A 23014-nucleotide genomic window follows, 5' to 3' on the forward strand; every position below is an offset into this window, starting at 1 on the left:
ACAGTCCGTTTGAAGTTTCTATTCCCACACTCTGTTGAATAGCTGATGGGTAGGAAGACAATGGACTGATCTGGTCCTGGAACACTGAAGTGGTCCAGCCATCCCTGACACAAACTGCCTACATCCTCCAACAGAGGATCAGGGTTAGTGTGGTCTGAGGGACCAAGGGGATACTGAGGATTAGCAACCTGTGATCCAAAATTCACTATGTGATCTCCCAGACTCCTTGTTTTATGAGATGCCCATTGCTCGGGCCTGGTGCACGTGATGCAGAACCAGGACCTCCAGGCCAGAGCTCCAGTAGAGCTTTCAGATTAGTCAGCCTGCCCTCCCTGCGGGCTGTACCTGCATCCCACAAGGGACAACTTGCATATCCATGCATCAGAGCTTCCTGGCCTCTGGGCTGCAGAAGCCATGTGAGAGAACATGGTTCATTGCATTAAGCTATTGCATTGGTAGTAATTTACTACACAACCATCTATGAGGACAGGAGCTTACCTCAGAAATGACAACAAAACAAACTTCTGGGTCTTGTTGGGCACTCCTCCTAAAAGTTTTCAGCTGTGTGAGTATTTAGATTTATTTATCATTTTATGTGTATAAGTGGTTTTTCTTCCTCCTGCACCTGTGTGTGTGCACCGTGGTGGCTCGTTTTATTGTGTCAACCTCACACAAGCTAGAGTCATCTGGAAGGGCGGAACCTCAAATGAGAAAAGATTCTCATAAGATCCAGCTGTAGGGTATCTTCTTAATTAGTGATTGATGGGGGAGGGCCCAGCCTGTGGTGGGTGGTGCCATCCCTGTTCTGAGGATCCTGGGTTCTATAAGAAAGCAGGCTGAGCAAGGCAGGGGAAGCAAGACCGTAAGCAGCACCCCTTGTGGCCTCTGCATCAGTTCCTGCCTCCAGGTTCCTGCCCTGTTTGAGTTCCTGTCTGACTTCCTCCAGTGCTGTGGAAGCACAAGCAGAATAACCCCTGTCCTCCCCACGTGGCTTTGGTCATGGTGTTTTGTCACAGCAACAGTGACCCTGACTAAGGCATGAACCATGCACAATCTTGGTGCCCCTAGAGGTCAGAAGAGGGCACTAGATCCCTCAGGGCTGGAGTTACAGATGGTGGTGAACTCTTCGTGGTGCTGGGCTTGAACCTGGAGCTTCTGCGAGAGCAACACCTGTTCTTGACCACTGAGCCGACTCTCCAGCCCTGTGTGTGTGTGTGTGTGTGTGTGTGTGTGTGTACACAAGATTTCCTTATATAACCTGGCTGGACTGGACTCATTATGTACCCCAGACTAGTTTTGAACTTGCAGTGATCCTCCAGCCTCTGCTTCCTGAGTGCTGGGCTCTGGCCATTTTTGTTCATTTAGCATGCTGCCTTATGTCACCTGACCCATCTCTCTCTTGTCTTTGGCTCTGAACACCTTGTGCTCAGGTTGAGAAGTCTCATGTTCCTTTATATCAAACTGCACTAAGGCTGAACTGGGACAGCTTCAATCCACGCAGGTGTTCCCAACAATGAGCTCTCCCACTTCAGTCGGAAGGAGGGGGGTTTATATGGGCTCACGGTTTGAAGTGATACAGTCCATCACCACAGTGAAGACAGCTGGGAGCAATGAGGAGTGAACACTGGGGCTCAGCTGGCTTTCCTGCCTTACTTCCCCATTTTATTCAGCCTGGTCCACCTAGTGATGGAACGGTGGACATTTCCTCCCCCATTAATCTTTGGAAATTAATCAGACCCAGAGCTCTGTCTCCTGTGTGATTTTAAATCTAATCAAGTTGAAAATGAAGACTAGCCACCATACCCACACTGCTCGCAGATACTGTTTACGAGTTGAATGGGGCCTCAGAGAATAAGTGGTAGTTACAGCCAAGGTGTGATGTTTCTGAAGCGCCAGAGAAATGGCATTCAACATTATGAGTCAAGGTTCAAACTGACTTCTCTTTGCTTAGACTGCCACTGGTTTAGGTCAGGAAGGTGTTAGTTTTGTTACTTAACTCTCCAAGGTAGGACCTCTCTCAACTCAAAACATTCTTTAAGTAAAGGCTCATGGTTGAGCCTTTACACTCTCTCTCTCTCTCTCTCTGTCTCTCTCTCTCTCTCTCTCTCTCTCTCTCTCTCTCTCTCTCTCTCTCTCTCTCTCTCTCATGATTCAGTTTAAACCAGAAAGAAGAAAAGGGAAGTAAACTTCTGCTTCCTTTATTTCCCTGTCTGTGCATAGAAGCAAACAACAAATCCATAAACTGAAGATGCTCGAACTTGGAAAGGGTTCTCGGTGCTTCCTCTGCCTTCAAACACTGAATGTCTGTGCTGCTGGCTTCACATTCTTAGTTTTAATTTCTACAAACTTATGCTCTTTCCCAGCCTGCTCCTTAATGATCTGGTCTGATTTCTATTTCTTTATGGCCTTCTAATTTGCATTTCAGATCTCTGGATGGTTCTACCCTAATTAAGAATCCTCTAAGGGAACTTAGCAACTTCTGTAAAACTGTCCTAGGGTGAGCCAGGTCATCATCGGGCGCCTACGATATGCCAATTACTTCCTGAGAATCTTTATTAGGCCCAGAAAGCAGCATTTGAGGAATCACAAAAACCAAAGCTCCTGGGCTTAACTAGGCTATAAAAAAAGTAAAAGAGAGAATAAAGGCCGGGGATCACCGTTGGACGGCTGGTGCTCTTTGTCCATTGGTCTGGCCATCAGGACCAACATTTCTCCCACCCTCAGGGGAAAGACCTCGTTCAGATGGGAGAGCCACTTGTTGTGGTGGACTTCCAGCAGTCCCTTGGCTCACACCAAGGACTGTGTCAGGAGTAATGAGTCCCTTGGTGCCTAGGAACAAAGTGACAGCAGCTAATGAGGCAGAACGGGGGATGTGAGGAAGCAATGACAATTTTTTGAAGTCAGCAATCTGAGGTGGGGATCAATAAGTGCTTTCCAGGGTTAATTCACTGGCCACACCACTGACATGCTATTAGAGCTGACGATGAGCTCGGGGCTCAGGATGGGGGCCTCATCTAGACAAGTGTCCTGAACAGAAGATACTTATTTCAATAATCCCAAGCATCAAGGCATTCATCCTAACTGCCTCCATGGGGAATCCAACACCCTTCCATCAATTAACTTTGTCCAGCCTGGGGCCATCTGAACTCTCTCCCAGCTTGGATCCATGGATTCCCTTCTCCTCAGCTGCACACGCAGAGGCGTTATCTACCTGCAGTTATGTAGGCTTCAAGGTTGAGTGGCTTCTATTTCTATTTGTTTGGGGAAATGGCAACCAGGAGACTCATTCAAGCCTATAATGGATATTGTATTATATCACAGGGTTGGACTGAGAGCAAAGCAGATAAAATTTAGCACAACTGGGCTTTTCTCTTTTCCAGAGACTCACATCTGTGAGACATTTAGCCTTTGCCCCTCGTTTGTACCTCAGTTTGTCTATCTGGCAAATAGGGATAATAGCCTCTGTGTCATGGTCTCAATGAAATTTCAAGCAGTAATTTTGCTTATTGAACTCTTGTCACTCTGCAGGGACCGTTAGTTAAAGCACATGGCACCCAAGGCAAACCTGGCTGGAGTGGGTTGGGTTCTGTTTTATGCTCAAACCCTTTTTAAGTCCCCTACTCTTTGCAGGTCTTCTAATCATTCCTGTAGCCTCAGATTCTCATTGTAGCATCTCGTAAATGAAAAACGTCTTTAAGTGTTTGGCTAAGTAGTGACAACCCCAGTTATAAGGTATAGATGGTGTGATGGCTAATCTTAGTTGTCAAATTGACCACATCTGGAATCAGCTAAATCTAAGCAACTGGACACACCTGTGTGAGGTGGTATTGTGTTCCCCAAAATATTGTGCACCCTAATAAACTTATCTGGGTTCACAGAATGGAACAGCCACTAGATACAGAGGCTAGAAAATGGTGGCACTCACGCCTTTAATCCTAGCATTCCAGAGGCAGAAATCCCTCTGGATCTCTGTGAGTTCAAGGCCACATTGGAAACAGCCAGGCATGGTGACACACGCCTTTAATCCCAAAAAGTGAGCTGGTGATAGGATGGCCAAACACCCTAACTGTCGTGCTAGAAACCTCATCCAATGACTGAGGGAACCGGATGCAGAGATCCACGGCCAGGCCCCAGGTGGAGCTCCAGGAGTCCAATTGATGTGAAAGAGGAGGGATTGTATGAGCGAGAATTGTTGAGACCAAGATTGGAAAAAGCACAGGGACAAATAGCCAAACTAATGGAAACGCATGAACTATGAACCAATAGCTGAGGAGCCCCCAACTGGATCAGGCCCTCTGGATAAGTGAGACAGTTGATTAGCTTGAACTGTTTGGGAGGCAACCAGGCAGTGGGACCGGGACCTGTCCTCAGTGCATGAGCTGGCTGTTTAGAGCCTGGGGCTTATACAGGGACACTTGGCTCAGCCTGGGTGAAGGGAGGAGGGGACTGGACCTGCCTCCACTGAATCTACCAGGCTGAGCTGAATCCCCTGGGGAGTCTTTGCCCTGGAGGAGATGGAAATGGGGGTGGACTGGGAGGAAGGGGGGTGGGTGGGAGGGGGGGAGGACAAGGGAATCCCTGGCTGATATGTAAAATTAAATTAAATTATAAAATAAAAAAATTAAAGCAAATCTGTCTGAAATGGTATAAACAAATGAAAACAAAAACAAAATTGAGCCTTTAATCCCAGGGAGTGATTGCAGAAAACGGAAAGGTATATAAGGCGTGAAGACCAGAAACTAGAAGCTTTTAGCCTGGTTAAGTTTTCAGGCTTTTAGCAGCACAGTTCAGCTGAGAGCCATTCTGGATGAAGACTAAGAGGCTTCCAGTCTGAGGAAACAAAATCAGCTGAGGAATTGGCGAGGTGAGGTGGCTGTGGCTTGTTCTGCTTGTCTGATCTTCCAGCATTCAACCCAATACCTGGCTCCAGGTTTGTTTTTATTAATAAGAACTTTTAAGATTCCTGCTACACCTGTGGCTCTTCTTGAGTGGCTCATTTAAGGTTGGAGGACCTACCCTGAATCTGAGTCACCCCTGGTAGCAGCCCCCACAAAAGGTCATGGAGGAAGGAAGCTTTGCTTTTTGCAATCTTGCCTTCACCCTAACCAACAGGTTTGTCTCTCCTGCCACTGAGGCATTCCTTCACTGGTGCTGGAACCCACTTCACCCTAACCAACAGGTTCATCTCTCCTGCCACTGAGGCATTCCTTCACTGGTGCTGGAACTCACTTCTTCGTCATTACAACTTACACAGAAGACTAGCAGAGACATCCAGCCTCACGGAGTGAGCAACTCTTGGATTCTTGACCTGTCTGTCAGGAGACAGCCATTGTGGGACTAGCTAGACAACGGTCTGTAAGACACTTTAATAAGTCCAATAAACACATATAGATTCATTGTATCAGTTCTGTTCCTCTAATGAACCCTGACTAATACTATAGGTGGCCACATAATGTTTCAGAGAAGAATCTGGCTTTTAATGGTTTAGGCTTTGGCATACAACATACTCTGTGATCCTGGAAGCCTGTGAAATATCAGTGAGAGAGTCAGGATAGTTCTGAAGGAGGAAAATTCAGACCAGCACCTGATTTCTTTCTTTCTTTCTTTCTTTTTTTAAAGATTTATTTACTTATTATATATACAGTGTTCTGTTTGCATGTATCCCTGAAGGCCAGAAGAGGGAGCCAGATCTCATTATAGAGGGTTGTGAGCCACCACATGGGTGCTGGGAATTGAACTCAGGACCTCTGGAAGAACAGCCAGTGTTCTTAACCTCTGAGCCATCTCTCCAGTCCCTACACCTGATTTCAAGAATAAAAGGAAAATGACTGTTATCATACACAGGATTGATAAGCTCCTCAAGAGGAAGAAGTATATTGAAAGCTGTTAAAAATTGAGGTTAATAATAGTGTCTTTATTTCTTTAGAATAATTACTGATTAATTGTATATGCTATGAAAAATCAATAATGATCTGAATTTTAAGGTGAAGGTGAAAAGGGAGGGAAAAAGCAGTTTGTCTCAAGCTAGCCAGCACTTTTGATGACTCTGAGACATTTCCTATAAACAAGCAATGGGAAGGGCCTATGAAGTCGGCCTGTCACTACAGGGAGCCAAACAGGGAATTTTAGCTAAAGAGAGAGAATTTATAAAGAACTATCAAGTCTGTCATCTAAGTTTTTTGAGAAAAAGCATAAATATGAATATTTGTATCTACATAAACCTCTATCTACCCATATATTGTTATAGGTATTAGGATAGGGACACACACAGCCTCAGACGGGGGAGGGGAAGAGGAGGTGAGGAGAGAGGAGAGAGACGGGGAGAGGAGAATAACGCAGAGGGTTACAGATTAAGCTGTTTACAGAATCATCAATGAATATGGGTGGGTCTTCACAGACGCATGGGAAGCCACAGATTCGACGAATGCATTGCTGCAAAATGTGTGTGAACACCCTGTGACAATACCGTCAGGCCCAAGCTGGGGTGATTCTCCTTCATAGGCTTTTCCCAAACCTCCACTGTCCCATTGTCTTCAATGTATCAGAACTGTTGTCGGTCAGAAACGTGAGGCTCCGAGTATGAATGGGAGACATGATGGGAGACTCTCCAGCAATAACGAAGACCCTCACTAGGGGTGGAAGCCTCGCCTGGCCAGACAGCCTTGGCTGACAACACCCAGACTCCAAAGAACAGTTATGAACCAATAGGTCCATAGATTTACAGAACTCTCTTAAATCACTAGAAAAAATAAATACCCAGGGTAATTGTTTTAAAAAAGAAAACCAGGTAAACATTGTTCCATTACATAGCCTATCTACCAAGCAAGGCATTTGGAATACACAAAGAATGATCAGATAATAGAAGTTGAAGGGGTTACTGGTTATGGTACTTCCGTAAAAACGGAATAATGGAGCCAAAGCAGAATCAGATGAGTGCAGCCATTGGCCATGCTCAGGGAGATGGAAATGTGAAGAGGACACGCTGGCCTTTCTTCGAGGGTCAAAGGATAAGATGACTCAGACCATCTGGTGTCCTCCTGACCTTTAGTGTGTCTGTATGGTGCTGTATTAGCCAGACAAGGCCAGCGTAAGATGCTAATGCCATCTGGTGCCATGGAGCTGTGAGGCAGAAGAATCCATTCGATAGATCATAAGGGAAAGGCTGTTGGAATTGCACAGCGTGGCCTGGGAACCGTAAAAAAGCCCATGCGGGAACCGGGTTTGCCACAAACCTAATTGTGCCTGGGAAAAGCACATCAATGAAATTTGCTTCCATAAAAGCAAAAACACCAGAATTTTCTACTGGATCACTTGTGTAACAATGAAAAATAAACATAATCCCCAGCTTTCAAGTGATATATTATGGGCCACCCGGCCCACACTGACGTTTGTTAAACAATCTGATGTAATTTAAGATTAAAAGAGCCTGGCTCCATGGCTGTACTGAGTTAGGTGAGAATGTTCAGATTCATGAGAGGGAGTCCCAATAGGGCTTCTCACTCTGGCTGAAACTTGGGGTTGCTGTGTAGGAATTCTGGAGAAACATTTTGGGGCAAGGGATGGGAAGGGTGGAGTGCTGTTTTCCTATCTATAACAAGCTATCAAGTGTTCTGACTGCATTCTGTAAACAAGAATAAAGGATGTAGGAATGCAGATTTGTTGGAGCATTCCCAAGGGTCTGGGGAGTTTATCTGAGCTAGTAAACAAACAAAAAGTCTCTGGCTTTGAGGCTGATAAGAAGGCCAAGTGTAGTGCCTGGTATTCGCCTTCACACACAGGCCTTCCGCCATTCTGCTGAGGGCGGTCTGGCTACATGGCACACACAGCCTTCTAGGCCCTTCCAAATATTCCTAAATTACTGCACTCCACAGTTACAGTCCTCAGAGGCCAAATTTGATTCTCTGAATATTGGTACCAGGCCACCTCAGCTGATGAGCTTGAGGGGTATCCAGGCAACAGTTGTACAGTGAGATAGCGCAGAGATACAGGAGGGATGAGCTCCTACTGCCTAGAGCTCAGGGCCCTGCCATAGGCTACAGCCCAGAAAACGCTTGCCTCAAATTGCTAGATTCCATCTGAAGATAATCTCATCATGTCTCATTAGCACTTTTTGCTGGGGGAACTTCTCCTGATCTGATGGGTGGAGCTGGGGCCGACAATCTGTGATCCCAGGCCTGGGGCAAGGCACAGGGCTTGTCCACACATAACGGTGAAAGTCACTCCTTCCTTCAGTTGAAAGACGTCAGCCAGCTCCCATCATGGTCTGGCCTCTATTCCAAATGCTTGCCTTGCACCAGCCGAGCAGTGGACTCAGCAGCAACATGAAGCGCGTGCGCACAGCATGGCCTACTTCCTCCTGCCTGTGGACAATAGAGAGTGAAATAACAACACTGGGTGAGAAGGAAATGGATGCTGTCATCGAACTGTGTCCCCTCAAAAAGGTTACGATGATTTCCTAATCTCTGATGCCTCCTTGATGGAGATGAGGTCTTCACAGATGAAAAGTTAAAATGAGATCGTTACTGAAGGCCATGGTGTTAGTAATGTGCCGTGACGCTTAAAGACAAGGCAGGTTTGGATGCAGGTTCATAGACTGAAAGCCAAGTAAAGATGTGGAAACAATGCTATCTGCAAGTCAGAACGCCAAGGAAAACCAGTGCCCCCTAGAATCCGGGTGGGCCATCCCAGAACATTCTCACACACAGGCTCATAACACCCACTCTTCAATAGCAGAATGAATCTCTAGGACCAGGACACACACAGACCTGATGTTTAAGAGAGAGAGAGATCAGTTAGTAGTCAAAGGCTATGGGAAAGTTGGGTGGATCAGGCGAAGGCAATAGCTGTGGACATGGTAGGAGAAGGTCTTGACAAGCTGTGCACATATGGCCTGGAGTGTTTCTTAGGTTACATGGGGCCCAAGAGAGGAAAAAGTCCAATGCTCCAAACGTGAATCACTAGAAAGATGGAGGTGCTACATGGAGACGTAAAAGGCTGTGGGGAGCAGGTTCCACAGGGAAGGTTCTACAATTGGGTCAGAAGTGCTGGACTAGCTGCATCAGACATCTACTGAACACCCAGAGGAGGTGCTGACTGAGAGTTGCATACATGAGCTTGGAGTCTAAGAGAGAGATTCTGGGATAAAGGTGTGGACTTGAGTTATCATACACTGTCTGCGAAGAATGCCGTGGAATGGCAGGGACAGAGAAGAGATGTTACCTCCATCATGTTTTCAAATCCAAGGTTAAAAGGCCTGTGGTGTTGCTTATTATGTTCCAGTCCCTTTTTCTACCTCAAATGTGAAGATTCTGTCCACCAGCCTCTCCTGCTCCTATGGGCTCTGAGACTTTGGGCCACTCTGATGGACTCTGGGATGCTGCCCAGTGACAAGAGTCCTCCAAGCATTCCTCTATGTACAAAAGCAGTTCCAAATTCATCTTTAGAATACCAACTGGGTCTTCTAGACCTACAAATCTCAGTGGGATTTCCAAAAGCCACCCTCCAGGCTGGCCTCAGAATGCAGCACCGTTGCTGGGTGGGTCCCATGGATGTGCCCTTTCCAGTCTACAAAGTGAAGACGTTATTCCCACAGCCATAGGTCTTTTTGCAACCTGGACTTCTCCTGGTAAAGGGTGGAGCAGAAGCTATGATCATGCTCTGCCTCTCTGGCCCAAGGGACACTCCTTGGGGACACTTAGGGACAAGCCTATTCAAATGCACAACATTGCTCCTATGTCTCCTGAGGGCTGTGCAGTCCTGCAGAACCTCTGAGAAGGCACTTAGCATATTTCGTATTTATAGAGAGCCTTTCTACCAACAGGCTTACAGCCCAGGTCTCATTTCATTAATCCTCACAGCAGGGTGTGGATGGTGGGCAAGAATTGTCAATTTTACCTAATGTGGAGGCACAGCCGTGAGAGGTTAAATGACTTGCCGAAGGCTGTATGATGAGTCAGTCTGGGAGCCGAGGCTGCAGCCCTGATTCCTGACTTCTGCTCTACCACCTCACACTTCCCTTCAGAAATAACATCATAAAAAGTGTACTAAATTCAAGAGCTTAAAATTAAATCCCTGTGATATCCAGCATGCTGCTTAACCTCTCCCTGCCCCAGTGTCTGAATCCATAAAATGGGGATAATAGTATCTGCCATCTAACATGTCATTGAAATATTATGAATATTAATCTTCTCAGTGATCAAACCCCTTGGAAAAAACTGCCACATAAATTCAAGGTTCAGGTCAAGATCAACTACTTGTATATTATTCAATGATTAGGGAAACACACTGGCCTCGTATCACAGGAGAGGGCTCTGACAGCAGGGGGAAGGTTTTTGGCAGTCTCCATTTTATTTATCAGTGTAGAGCTAGTTCCTTTTATGTGTAAGTACACGTATCTCTGTGTGTATGCTTGTATCTGTGCATGAGTGTGGGTGTAAGTACATGTATCTCTGTGTGTGTGCTTGTATCTGCGCATGAATGTGGGTGTAAGTGCAGGTATCTCTGTGTGTGTGCTTGTATCTGTGCATGAGTGTAGCTAGAGTTTTCCTGCCTAGACCACGGTCAGGGCAAATCTCTCTCACCCGCCAGTCCCACAGCCGCTCAGGCCCGACCAAGTAAACACAGAGACTTATATTGCTTACAAACTGTATGGCCATGGCAGGCTTCTTGCTAACTGTTCTTATAGCTTAAATTAATCCATTTCTATAAATCTATACCTTGCTACATGGCTCGTGGCTTACCGGCATCTTCACATGCTGTTTGTCATCGTGGCGGCTGTCAGTGTCTCTGACTCAGCCTTCCGCTTCCCAGCTTTATTCTCCTCCTTGTCCTGCCTATACTTCCTCCTGCCTGACTACTGGCCAATCAGTGTTTTATTTACCAACCAATCAGAGCAACACATTTGCCATACAGAACATCCCACAGCACATGAGTGTGGTTGTAAGTACACGTATCTGTGTGTGTGCTTGTATCTGTGCATGAACGTGGATGTCAGAGGACAGCTTCAAATGTTGTTGCTTAGGCACCACTGATCTTTCTTTTTTTTTCTGACAGGGTCTCTCACTGACCTGGAAATTTAAAATCAGCCAGGCTGCCAGGCTCCTGAGTTACAGAGACCCTCCTGTCCTCACCAGCCCTCTTCCCCAGTGGTGTGATTACAAGCATGCCACCATGCCTGTTTTTATTTTTATTTTTTTAGCATGGATGCTGACCTCAGGTCCTCATGCCTGCAAGGCAAGCACCTTAAAGCCGAGGCTTCTCCCCAGCCACAGCATGGTACCAACTTCCAAAGATTATATGTAGGCATTGGGAGATACTGTAAGTTTTTAAATGTCCAAACGTTTTCTCAATGTATCTTCCCAAGCTTTTACTTTTCTGCAAATGGTTGTGACTTGTCTAGAGGCACTTATTCTGTGAACCCGTGTTCAGAGGAAGATGGGAAGGGCTGGCTGTTCGTTCTCCTCTGCTCTGGATTTCTGTTCAAAGTCCAATATCCTCTGTACCGACAGAAGTGGCAGTGAGACTTGGATTTATTTCCCCGTCCCAATCTGGTCTAGTTCTCCTCTTGACTTCGAACAGTATACTCCAGAGTTAGTAGAGCCCGAGGTAGGGTGCTTGCCTCTTCTGTTTGAAATCAGATGTCTGATCTTTATCTGCAGTGACAGGTTTAATGCCTTTCTTCTCTGACAAATTTTCAGTTGGGAGGAATGCAAACACTGGCATTGGGGCCGTTACAGCAAGGGCTAATCTGAGCACACTCATATTGGCAGCTTGATTTTTAATGAACAGCAGAGCTCTGATGTAGCCACTTGCTAGGAGGGAAGGAAAAAAAGAACCAGAATAAACACAACTCTGTAGACTTTTCCAGCACTTCCTTAGCTGTGCCAGGAGAGGCATGGCACAGCTTCAGTCCAGAGGTGTCAGCTTTGGCTTGGGCATCAAGGGCATACATGACAGAGGAAGAAGGTGGGGAGACCTGGGTTGAAGGAGTCCCTGGAACTTAACAAGAGTTACCTGGATTGTAGATTGGTATGGGTACTTGAAAATGCTGGATTCTGTCTTCCTCTCTGGAAATGCAGTACTCTGAAAACTAGGCTGCCCACCAGTTGTCTATGGGCCTTATGCAGAAATGAGTTTTGACTTGAGAAACTTTTCCCTGAGCAGCTTTAACTGCCTGTCCACATGGGAACACTCTAAGGAAAGGTAGGGGGTAAATCACTGCAGAACTAGAAGGAGCCACCTATACCAAGATGAGATGTTTGTGGCATATACATTATGAGATTATATTGTATCACAGTATAGTGGAATATATTTTAAGCTGATTCTTTTTAAAAAGTTATTCTTACTCTATTTTATATGTATGAATGTCTTGCCCACTGGTATATCTGTGTGCTGTGGTGTCCATGGAGGCCAAAAGAGGGTGTCAGATCTACTGGAACTGGAGTTACGGTTGTGAGCTACCACGTGGATGCTGAGATCTGAACTTGGGTCCTTTGAAAACCAGCCGGCGCTCTTAATCCCCGAGTCCTTTCTCCAGTTCCTAAGCTGACTGATTCTCTTTGGATTGAGTTAAAAATTCATGTGTAGAGAAAAGTAGAAGAAATGATACATGGTAGAAACTTCTGAATGTGGCTTATCGTCAGGAAATTGTCATCTGGTACTCTGGTACTTTCTGATCTAGCATAATCTTTAGCATCCTGTAATATTTAAATGACAATTTGCAAACAAAGTTGTCTGTAGGCTGAAATATTGCCTCTGGTGTTTATTTTCTCAGTAGCCTTGTTTGTCTAGTTCCCCTCCCTTAGTCATTTGCCTCTTACTCATAGTGCGTGGCTAAATATGGGTTTATCAGCTCAATACACGCAAAGCCAACTGCTGGGCTTTGTGGGAAAGGAGACACGCTGGTGGGATGGGTGGAAAGACGGTCTTTCTGTGGATCCATCTCTAACTGATCTTCCCATTCTTGTCCGGAACATCTGGTAGACCCTCGGACCTGAAAGTCGTGAGATTTTATTTCCAACCGATGACTTTTTTCTTCCTTTTGTACCAGTGACTTTGGCAGATTGTCCCTTCTTGGGGCTCTTGGTTAGACTTGAGTAATGAGTAAATCCTGAAGTCCTTGATTATTTTTTAATGGCTGCAAAATGACTCTTCCTCTAATTGAATCCTACCCCATGTCATACTAACTGGGAACTAGTCCTCTCCTGCTTGTCATCATTACAGGCCACCAGATTCAGGCTGCGGCAGTGTGCTCTGCTCTCTCATCTCCCACTCAGGCCCTCACTTCCTCCATCACTTGGAACCTGCCACCTCGAGGTCCGCTTCCTCCATCTCTTTGGAGGCCAGGCCTTGGCCCCAAGGCTCCCCCTGGCTCCTTTCTGCAGCCAGTTCAGAATCTGTTGGTCTTGTCTGACAAGCACAAGACTCTTGGATGACCCTTGGTGACTAGTAAACAAATCCATTCAGCTACCTAATAGTTGGAAGTTTTCCAGAGGCCAAGAGGCTCCCCTTATTTTTGTTTCCTTGTTTTTTTTAAATCTTTGAATGGTGGTTTTGTTGTTTGTTTGTTTTGTACAAAGTGGTGGCTTCATAATGAGATTTTCAAGTACAGCATGTTCTTAACTCCCCTTTACATCTCCCATCCTGTCCCATCCCCTCTCCTGCACATCCCCCTCTTTCTCCTAAATTGTTCCACTTTTATTTTCATATCATGCTCATATATGTGTGTGCATACAGGTGTGTGTAACCCAGATTTCACAAATGCAAAAAAAAAATGTGCTTGCCTTCCTGAGTATGGCTTATGTCACTTAGCGTGATGTTCTCCGGTTGCTTGCATTTCCGACTTAGTTTCACTCTTTATTGCTGAATAAAACTCCATTGAGTATATACAAACAATATCTTCTCCATTCATTGTTGATAGACACCTTGGTTGATTCCACAACTTGGTGATTGTGACCACTGCTTAATAAATAAGGTGAATAGTTATCCCCATGCCTCGGATTCCTCTGGGTATTTTCCCAGAAATGGAATAGCCAGATCATACAGTGGGTCTATTTTTAGTTTTCTGAAGGGCCTCCATTCTGACTTGCATATTGGCTTAACCAGTTTATGTTCCCATCAACAATGTAAAAGTCTTCCCTTTCCCATAGCCTTACCAGCATTTCTTTTGATTAAATGCTTTCTGCCATCGGTAGAGCAGGAGAAGGACTGTCCATCTACTGAGGACTTTCTATGGTGTTTCCTGGTGTAGCCTCACCAAAACTCCAAGATCTGGTGCTCCTCTGGCCTCCTAGAACAGAGGTTCTCTATGTCCCCACTGTTTCCAGGGGTGTGGTATCTAGGCACATCCATAATCTACTTCTCTCAACATAGTGTTCAACTTCCTACTCTGTGACCTTGAACGAGGCTCTCAAGCCAAAGGTACAATTTTCTATGTCTTTTAAACATTTTAATGTTTATTTAGTCACATACGTGTGTGTGTGTGTGTGTGTGTGTGTGTGTGTGTGTGTGTGTACTCCTGTGCCACAGTGCCAAGAGGACAACTTGCTGAAGTTAGTTCTCTCCTTCTGCTATGTGGGTCCTGGGATGGATCCCAGGTCCTCAGGCTTGGCATCATCACAGAAATAAATCACCACCACCATCCCTTTTATATTTTGACTCTTTGCTAAACTATCAGTATTCTGGTGGCTTCATTGTCTTGGTGTTGCAGGATCCTAGACTGTGGTGCCCACTCCTGACGTTCTCCAGCACTGCCTTCACCTCACAGAGTCCCCCACCATCCCTGTACCAGAGTGTCCCCCGCACCCCGACACAGTTCTGCCACCCCAGCCTTAGATTTTGGAATAAACCTCAACTCCCTCGCCTCCTTTTCTTTCTGAAACCTGATTAGCCCAATCCTCTGTCACATGCATCCCTGGGGATAAGTCATCTGGCCATGTAAACTGAACTCTTGTTAAAGCCACAACAAACCTAAAGGGAGGGCTCGGAACCTCCATATGATCCCAAGTCACTCTTGTTCTCCAATGACACTTTCAAATTTTATACCTTCCTGTATCCTCCTTGTACCCCCAGATCATGGCCCCGTCTCACAGATCAGAGAGAAAAGTGGTTTTTCATTGTAAGTGACCTTGTTTCCCCCTCTAACAAACACTCACCTGCTGCTGGGGTGACTTGTTTCAGGGAAGAAGGACTGAACTGAATCCATCTGCACCAGATCTTCTTTCTGCTCTTCCAAGACCTCCTCTCCTCTACATTCCCCCTTTTCTTCCTCACTGCTTTCTCCTTCTTTATAGACAAGACTTCCTCTAAAAGTAGAGCCTTTGTCTTGATTCTGTCTCCTTCACCATGCCACCATTCTGATGTCTCACACTGCACCTCCATGTTGCAATTTCACTGTGTCCGGTTCTAGACTCCACTTTCTCTTCAGCCTACGCCATGAAGATTTTATCCTTGCATCTTATCCAATGGCTTTTTCGAGCTCACCATCTTATTGAAAGCTCTGGCTCCTCCTAAGTCCTCATAGCACATGGTCTCTCCTCAGTACTTAGTGGGGCTGACCCTCTCGGGATGCTCGCTCTTCCTTAAGCTTCGAGACATCCTGCTCTTTGGGTCACCCCTATATCAGTGATCTCAGTCCCTTTGGTCACTGTGCTCAGTCTTCACTCTCTTGTAGACTCTCATACCAGAGACTCCTGGGCTTCTGGGGATCACCTTCACTTTTTCATCTGTATTTGTAGGATGGTGTCCTATGCTATCTTCAGCGTATGACTCCCAAAGTTGTATCTCAAGCCATGATGATTGATCTGTTCTCCCTTGTAACATGAATTGCTAAACAGTATTATTAATTAAAAAAACTCAGAGCCAGATATTGGGGTGAAAGCTGAAAGATCAGAGGGATAGAACAAGCCAGCCACAAGTTCTTACCTCTAGGAAAGCCTCAGCCCAAGAGTAGAGATACTTCCTGTATAATCATACCTGTATACTCATGCCTATATACCTTTCTGTGCCCTGCCATCTTACTTTCTCTCGCCACCCAGCTACATCACTTCCTTTTTCTGCCCAGTTCTATCACTTCCTGTCTGTCTGTACAGACTTCCAGACCTCTATGGTTAACTAGTGCTGGGATTAAAGGCATGTGCCACCATGCCTGGCTCTGTTCCCAGTGAGGCCTTGAACTCACAGAGATCCAGAAGAATCTCTACCACCTGAATGCTGGGATTAAAGGTGTGTGCTACCATTGCCTGACTTCTATGTTTAATATAGTGGCTAGCTTTTCCTTCTGATCCCCAGATAAGCTTTATTGGGGTGCACAAATAAAATATCACCAGACTCCCTACAGTGGAGGGCCTCTGTACCTTCATCAGAGCCTCCGTGATCCTTGTCTTCTAAGCCCTCACTCCACTCATGCTCAGTCTCCATCCATTCAGTTCCTGAGTCTTCAGCATCCTGTCATCAGCAGTCAAAGGGATCAGTCATACAGTAACTGTCTCCTACACCTTCAAGTGGCTTCCTAAAATGATGGGAACAAATGTAGGGCTTCACTTATTCTTGATGAATCACCCGAACTATAATGTTCACTAATCTGTAGACACATAGCCTCTGGTGTTTTCCTCCACTATTCCAAATGGCTCCTCTGCCAGCTATGACCTGTGGGCTCATTTTCCTTCCCCTGAGAAGACCCTAACTCCAAGTCTTCCTTCTACAGATGGTACATGGAATGGCTAGCTTGAATTACCCATCGTCTCTTACCCTTTCACTCTATTCTGTGTCCCCTTAACTGCTTTCTGGAAATGTCACGTGATTGGGTCTTCATTAATCACTCCTTTCACTGAAATGTAACCCCATTTTGTTATTTTGCTCATCTGCACATTGCATCCTTTAAGTTTGATATAGGACTTGACATTGTTTAGGGACACAAAAATGCACATTAACCCATGAACTATCTCTCCTTCATGATGAGGACATTGGGTTTGAAGATTTATAGATTTATAATAACCCTAGAAGGTATGGGGCATTAATGGAGCTGAGAACTTTGCTAAATCACTAAACATGAACATTGTTCTGAGATCAGTAGAAACATCATCTTAAAACAACAACAGAACCAACAGCTACAAATTCCAAACAAACTTTAATTTGGAGAGAGTGTTCAATTCCTCCTATTTGTGCTGGGAATGTTTAAACTTTAAATTTTGTTAGCACCACTATAATTTTGATTAAAAGTAACATAGATCCTTGGGACAGCTGCCTCTTCGAAGTCACTCGATGTTTTGAAGTTGGTTTTGACTCCAGGTCTTATTTTCTTATTTTGGAAGCTGAATGCTATCACGTCTTGTCAATCTTCTCCAGACTGCCTTGTCCTATCACTAGTGGCATTATTTACTTATAAAAGCACCTTGCAACACTCTGCTGTCAATTTGACACTATAAAAGGGGCTCTAGAATTGAGCAACAAATTCAGCAGAATGTCACAAACTAAAGGCACTGAGTAAGGCATGGCATTGTGTGGTACAACGTGCCCTTCCAATTTTAGCTAATTCTGTGACATCTGGTAAATTTCCAAGTTATTCTGTATCAGAGAAGCTACCTACAAACTGGAAAAGTATATAGAAATAAATATTTTTGTGCCAGAGAGAGCAATAATGTAGTTGCTCTATAAGCTGATAATACCACTATATACATTTGGAAACTACTATCATTCTCATTGAATCCTGTGTCTTTATAGGGCTTACTGCTGAATGAGTAACACGTTCATTATTCATGTTTTTAAAAGATATTATAAATTTAGATAGATATGAAGAGCTACCAAGTTTTCTAAAACCTGGCTTGATTTCAATATATAATGCGTTGAGAAACCTCACCTGGTACAAACTTCCATGTGTTGTGACTCATGTGGCCCAACACCCCAAAGTCACCTCTGAGAAAAGGGGAGGAAGCCAGCTCACCTAATCATTCATTCAAGCTCTTGGTATTTTGTCATTTTTGTTTTTCTAACTTTAATAACAGCCCCCTACCTTTGTGTTTCCCTATTCACCAAAAAAGTAAAACTTTTTTTTTTAAAGATTTCTATTTTGTGTATGTGTGTGCATTTGTGGAAGTGTTTGCCATGGGTTCAGGTGCCCATAGTGGCAAGAAGAAGGTGTTGGAGCTGGAATTGTGGTAGCTCTGAGCTACCTTACTTGTGTGTCTGGGACAGAACTAAGGTCCTCTGCAAGAGCAGCAAGTGTTCTTAACTCCTGAGCCAGCTCTCCAGCTCCAAATAGAAACCCTTTAAGGCAGATATTTTATTTTTGTTTTTATATACATACATACATACATACATACATACATACATACATATGCATGTAAAACAATGTTATTTTAATTGCTTTCAAGTGTAAACTCAGTGGCCATTTTTACAACCATGTACTAGGTTATATACCACCACTGTCATTCAAGTCCAGAGCCTTTCACCTCCCAAACAGAGACTATTCATTCACCACCACCACTTGTTGTCCTTGGCATCCACCCTTCTTCCCTCTGTCCAGTGGATCTGAATGTTCTGGGGACCTCATGGTGATGGACTCTTACAGTACCTCTCAGTGTCTGCACAGTACCTCTCAGTGTCTGCACAGTACCTCTCAGTGCTGTGGGATGTTCTGTATGGCAAATGTGTTGCTCTGATTGGTCAATAAATAAAACACTGATTGGCCATTGGCTAGGCAGGAAGTATAGGCAGGACAAGGAGGAGAATAAAGCTGGGAAGTGGAAGGCTGAGTCAGAGAGACAATGCCAGCCGCCATGATGAGAAACAGCATGTGAACATGCCGGTAAGCCACGAGCCATGTGGCAAGTTATAGATTTATAGAAATGGATTCATTTAAGCTGTAAGAACAGTTAGCACGAAGCCTGCCACGGCCATACAGTTTGTAAGCAATATAAGTCTCTGTGTTTACTTGGTCGGGTCTGAGCGGCTGTGGGACTGGCAGGTGAGAGAGATTTGTCCTGACTGTGGGCCAGGCGGGAAAACTCTAGCTACATCTCAGTGTCTGCTTTCTCTCACCAGCGTGGTCTGCTTTGTGGAACTGTTTATTTTTGTTGCTACGTTAAGAAGAGTAGGAGTGAAAGGAGAGGAATACAGAATCAAGAATGACAGAGGGTTTAAAGCCTCTCAGGGTTTGTGAAAGAGTCTTCACAGCCCTTCTTCATGTGAGACACCAAGACAACAACTGAAGTCCCTGCTCCTCCTAACTTTCTCAAAACCTCCCTGCAGCTGTCAAATGGCTTCCCACAGCCCTTCAGCTGTGTGTTCCCGAGGTTGGCTACATCTTTTGTCCTCTTTGAGGGTTTGTTGGGAATGTAAGGTAGCCAGGGAGATCCTAATGCCCACAGCCTTCAGGCCTTCTGGTCCCTACACTAGTCACACAGGTGTATTGTGGAACTCTGTACCTTTAGCTGGAGACTGGACACACAGGTGGTAATGGACATGACCGAGCTTCTTGCCCCTGCCTCAGCGCAGTCACCATGACTATACTGAGCCAGCTGGCAGTGCCATTTTGCTCTTTTGGCTTTGCTGATACCAGCTCTCCAGGTGAAGCATCTCTCTCATCCCTCTTCTGGAGATGCACACATGGGACTCTGGGTTTCTACATCCTTTAAAGAATGAGTCCCTTTCTTTCAGTCTGCTGGCTCAAATTCTCTTCCTTTCTTCCTCAACTCCCTGCATCCCCCAAAACGGAGACCCAAGAGTTTGTATTAGTTACTTTTCTGTTACTATGATAAAGCATCATGGTCAAGGCAATGAACAAAAGGAAGGGTTCACATAGCTTACTGTTGTGGAGGAGAGGCATGGTGGCAGGAAGCATGCATGGCGGCTGGAGCAGAAAGCTGAGAGCTCATATCTTAAATCCCAAGCAGGAAATGAAAAGAGAACTGGAAACAGCACAAATCTTTAACTCCCAATGCTGCCTCCAGGGACATGTCTCCTCCAACAAGTTCACACTTTCTAAACCTCCCCCAAACAACTGAGGATGGAGTGTTCAAGTGCCCAAGACAAGAGGGAATATTTCTTATCAAATCACTGCAAGGTTCCTTCTTCCTTTCTGTAAAGCAAGGGACAAAAGCCATCTCCAGACTCTCTTCCATCTCTGGTTCCTGGTAGGGCTACCTAGAGTTACCAGGTATATGTTGGGATCTGGCAGGGTGGAGTGGTAGACTCCAGAGAAAGGGAGTCTACCAAGTCCTTGGGTTCCCATGCTTTCCCATGTTCAGCCATTTTAGACAATGAACCAAAGCCAGCCTGCCTCCAAGAGAATTGTCTAGAAATAGCACATAGCATCACAGACAGGGCAGACAGAGAAACAGACTGGTGGACTAGACCCAGAAACACGGTCACCAGAAGGCAGGTGGCAGGAATGCCGGACCACGGGATTCCAAACAGTTCCTCTCTGATTCTGGGTTTTCAAAACTGATCTACAGAGCAGTGCTGACAGTAGATTTTCTGCCAGCAATAAAGGTGGCCTGATTCACAGAATAATTACTGTATGCAAATGAGTGTGATTCTCCTCTGCCCTTTATGGATGACTCTGCTCTGCCATTCATCAGGGCCACAAATTTCACTTGGGAGGAGATGGATTTAAAGAGACAGGCGCCCCTGGAGCTTTGTGGTGAACTTACTAAATCCACACTAAGTGTCTTCATAAATAGAAGCACATATGCTAGAGACGGGCTGCCAGGCTCTGACATTTTTATCTACGTATTGTTGCTTGGAAAATGGGGAAGCTTTCTCCCCTGAGCCTGCTGGTGGAGCAGAATATGGGGTTCTGTGGACCCAGGGGGATTTACCCTTCAGGGGAAACCTTCGATGAGAAAATACATCCAGAAAAAGAGTATTTTTTCTAACATGGCCGTGGTCCTGACCCAAAAGAATACAGAAAGTTTGAAATAAGTGAGTCTTGCTTGACACTGAATTGTTGCAGATGGAAAACCCAGTAAAGCTGGAAGTGAAAATAAAGCTGTAAAAGCTGGGGCTCACAGGGATTAACAATGAGAATTTTTTTTTGCTGATCTTACATAGAACCAGAGTTCAGTTCACAGCACCCATACCAATCAGTTCCACAACATCCTATAATCCAGTTCTAAGGGATCAGGGGGACCTCTTTTGGAAGTACTAGGCACCTGCATGTACACCCTCCCAAATAATAATAAAAATAAATTAAAAAAAAAAACAAAAACCAAAAACCATCCCTGAGTTTATTTATATCTTTGACTTTGACTCTCTGAGACTTCAAGATGACATAACAGATGGATTTCCCTCCAAGGGACTGTGTGCCCACTCCAGTATCCTCGGTGATGGAGTGTACTGTCAGAGCTGATGAGATTGGAACACAGAGACCCCATCTTAGGAACCTGTAGTACATGGCATGTTGTCTCTTCACAGCAGCTTTGCTCCACACATGCCATGTGTACCCACACTTCCAAGGGTGGAAGAAGTATGACTCTCACGGACACATCAGTCCCATCTGTCAGCAGACTGCCTCGTTACTCACATGGTAACGATATATTGATGTCAGTACATCCCCAACACACTCTCTTCCCCTGTCACTCCCGGAGTAAAGAAGGCACAGCAGTGTTTACATGCTCACATGAAGCATACCACTGAAGGCCAACACACTTTTCCCCAAGTAAATGCCAATTAATATTGAAATTTTCTGAAAGTACCAAACACGTGAACTGGATTTCCAGGAATTCTTCATGTTCGTGGATGCTTCAAGTCTTCCAGGTGGCTCACTTGAGGAGCATGGGTCACTTTGAGATCAAAGAAAACACTGACACTATTTCAATTTTGGCTCAATCCCCAGTTATACCTTTTCAAAGAAAAACTAATCTTTCTGCTCTTCAGAAATTATATAACATGACTAGGTGGTCATTTATTTTATCTCCCGACTTCTCCCCATCTATTGTGACAGAACACAAAAGCCAGCATGTTCAAAGGAGAGCCATTGTGTGAACGCAGTGATTTCCAGTTCAGTTTCAAGCTTGTATGTGGCAATGATTACACTCACACATAGTTGATGGGTGAGCACATGGATAAATACTCCCTTTAAGAAAGATCCTCAAGGGGCTTGCAAGCTGGTTCAGCAAGTAAAGGTGCCTGACCACCTGAGTTTGATCCCCGCAACCCACAGGTGTGAGGAAAGAACCAACTCTCTCAAGTCATCCAAACTCCACACTGTTCTTCTGGAGAACGGCTTCTGTCCAGCCAACAGCTGGTCACTGTGCATTAGATGAATACTGTCCATTGCCCTCCCATTTCCAGCCCATGGATGACAGGAATAGGCAGGTGGTATGCTGTTCTGAGAGCCAGTGACAGCAAGGAAGGGATGGAGACTTCAGAGCCGAGAGCTACGGACTGCAGTGTGTGCTGGAGGTTGAAGGAAGCTCGTCTCCCCAGGAGTGGAAATAGCAGAAAGAAGGCTTGGTGGGAGAGAAGCTGGGAAACTGGTGGGGAGGAACCCCATAGAGCTGCCCCCAACTCTGTTTGCCTGTGGCCCTCTTTGCTTTTAGGATCCCACACCAGCCCTGAGCTAGCTGCAACTCGGCTCTTTCAGGTAAACAGCTCCATGTTATCACAGCATTAGAAAACCTGTTTGATTTTAGTACTCCTGGGGACTAAAAATGTATTTTGAGCAAGCATCTAATTCAGCACCACAAACGGAAGAAGAGTTTGAACGCAAGCCTCAGGGATTTAGCGTGGCACCCAGGGAAAGTTTCCACTAGACAGGTTTCTGCTAGTTCAAGGTTACCGTCACACAGGTGACCCAAGAAGTAGGAATTCTGAAGATAACATTTTGTTTACCTTTACAAATGTGTGTATGTGAGTGTGTATGTTCACGTGTATACTTGTGGTTGTGTACCCGCCCCTGCATGTGGATGCCAAAGAACAACCTTCAGATTTATAATCCTTGGGTTTTTGTTTGTATGTTTGTCTTGGGAACTAGATCTCTCCCTGGCCTGGAAGTCATCAAGTAGGCTAGGGTGGC

Source organism: Peromyscus californicus, unplaced genomic scaffold (assembly GCF_007827085.1).
Source record: "Peromyscus californicus insignis strain IS unplaced genomic scaffold, ASM782708v3 Scaffold_17__1_contigs__length_78620276, whole genome shotgun sequence".
In the NCBI taxonomy this organism is placed as follows: domain Eukaryota; kingdom Metazoa; phylum Chordata; class Mammalia; order Rodentia; family Cricetidae; genus Peromyscus; species Peromyscus californicus.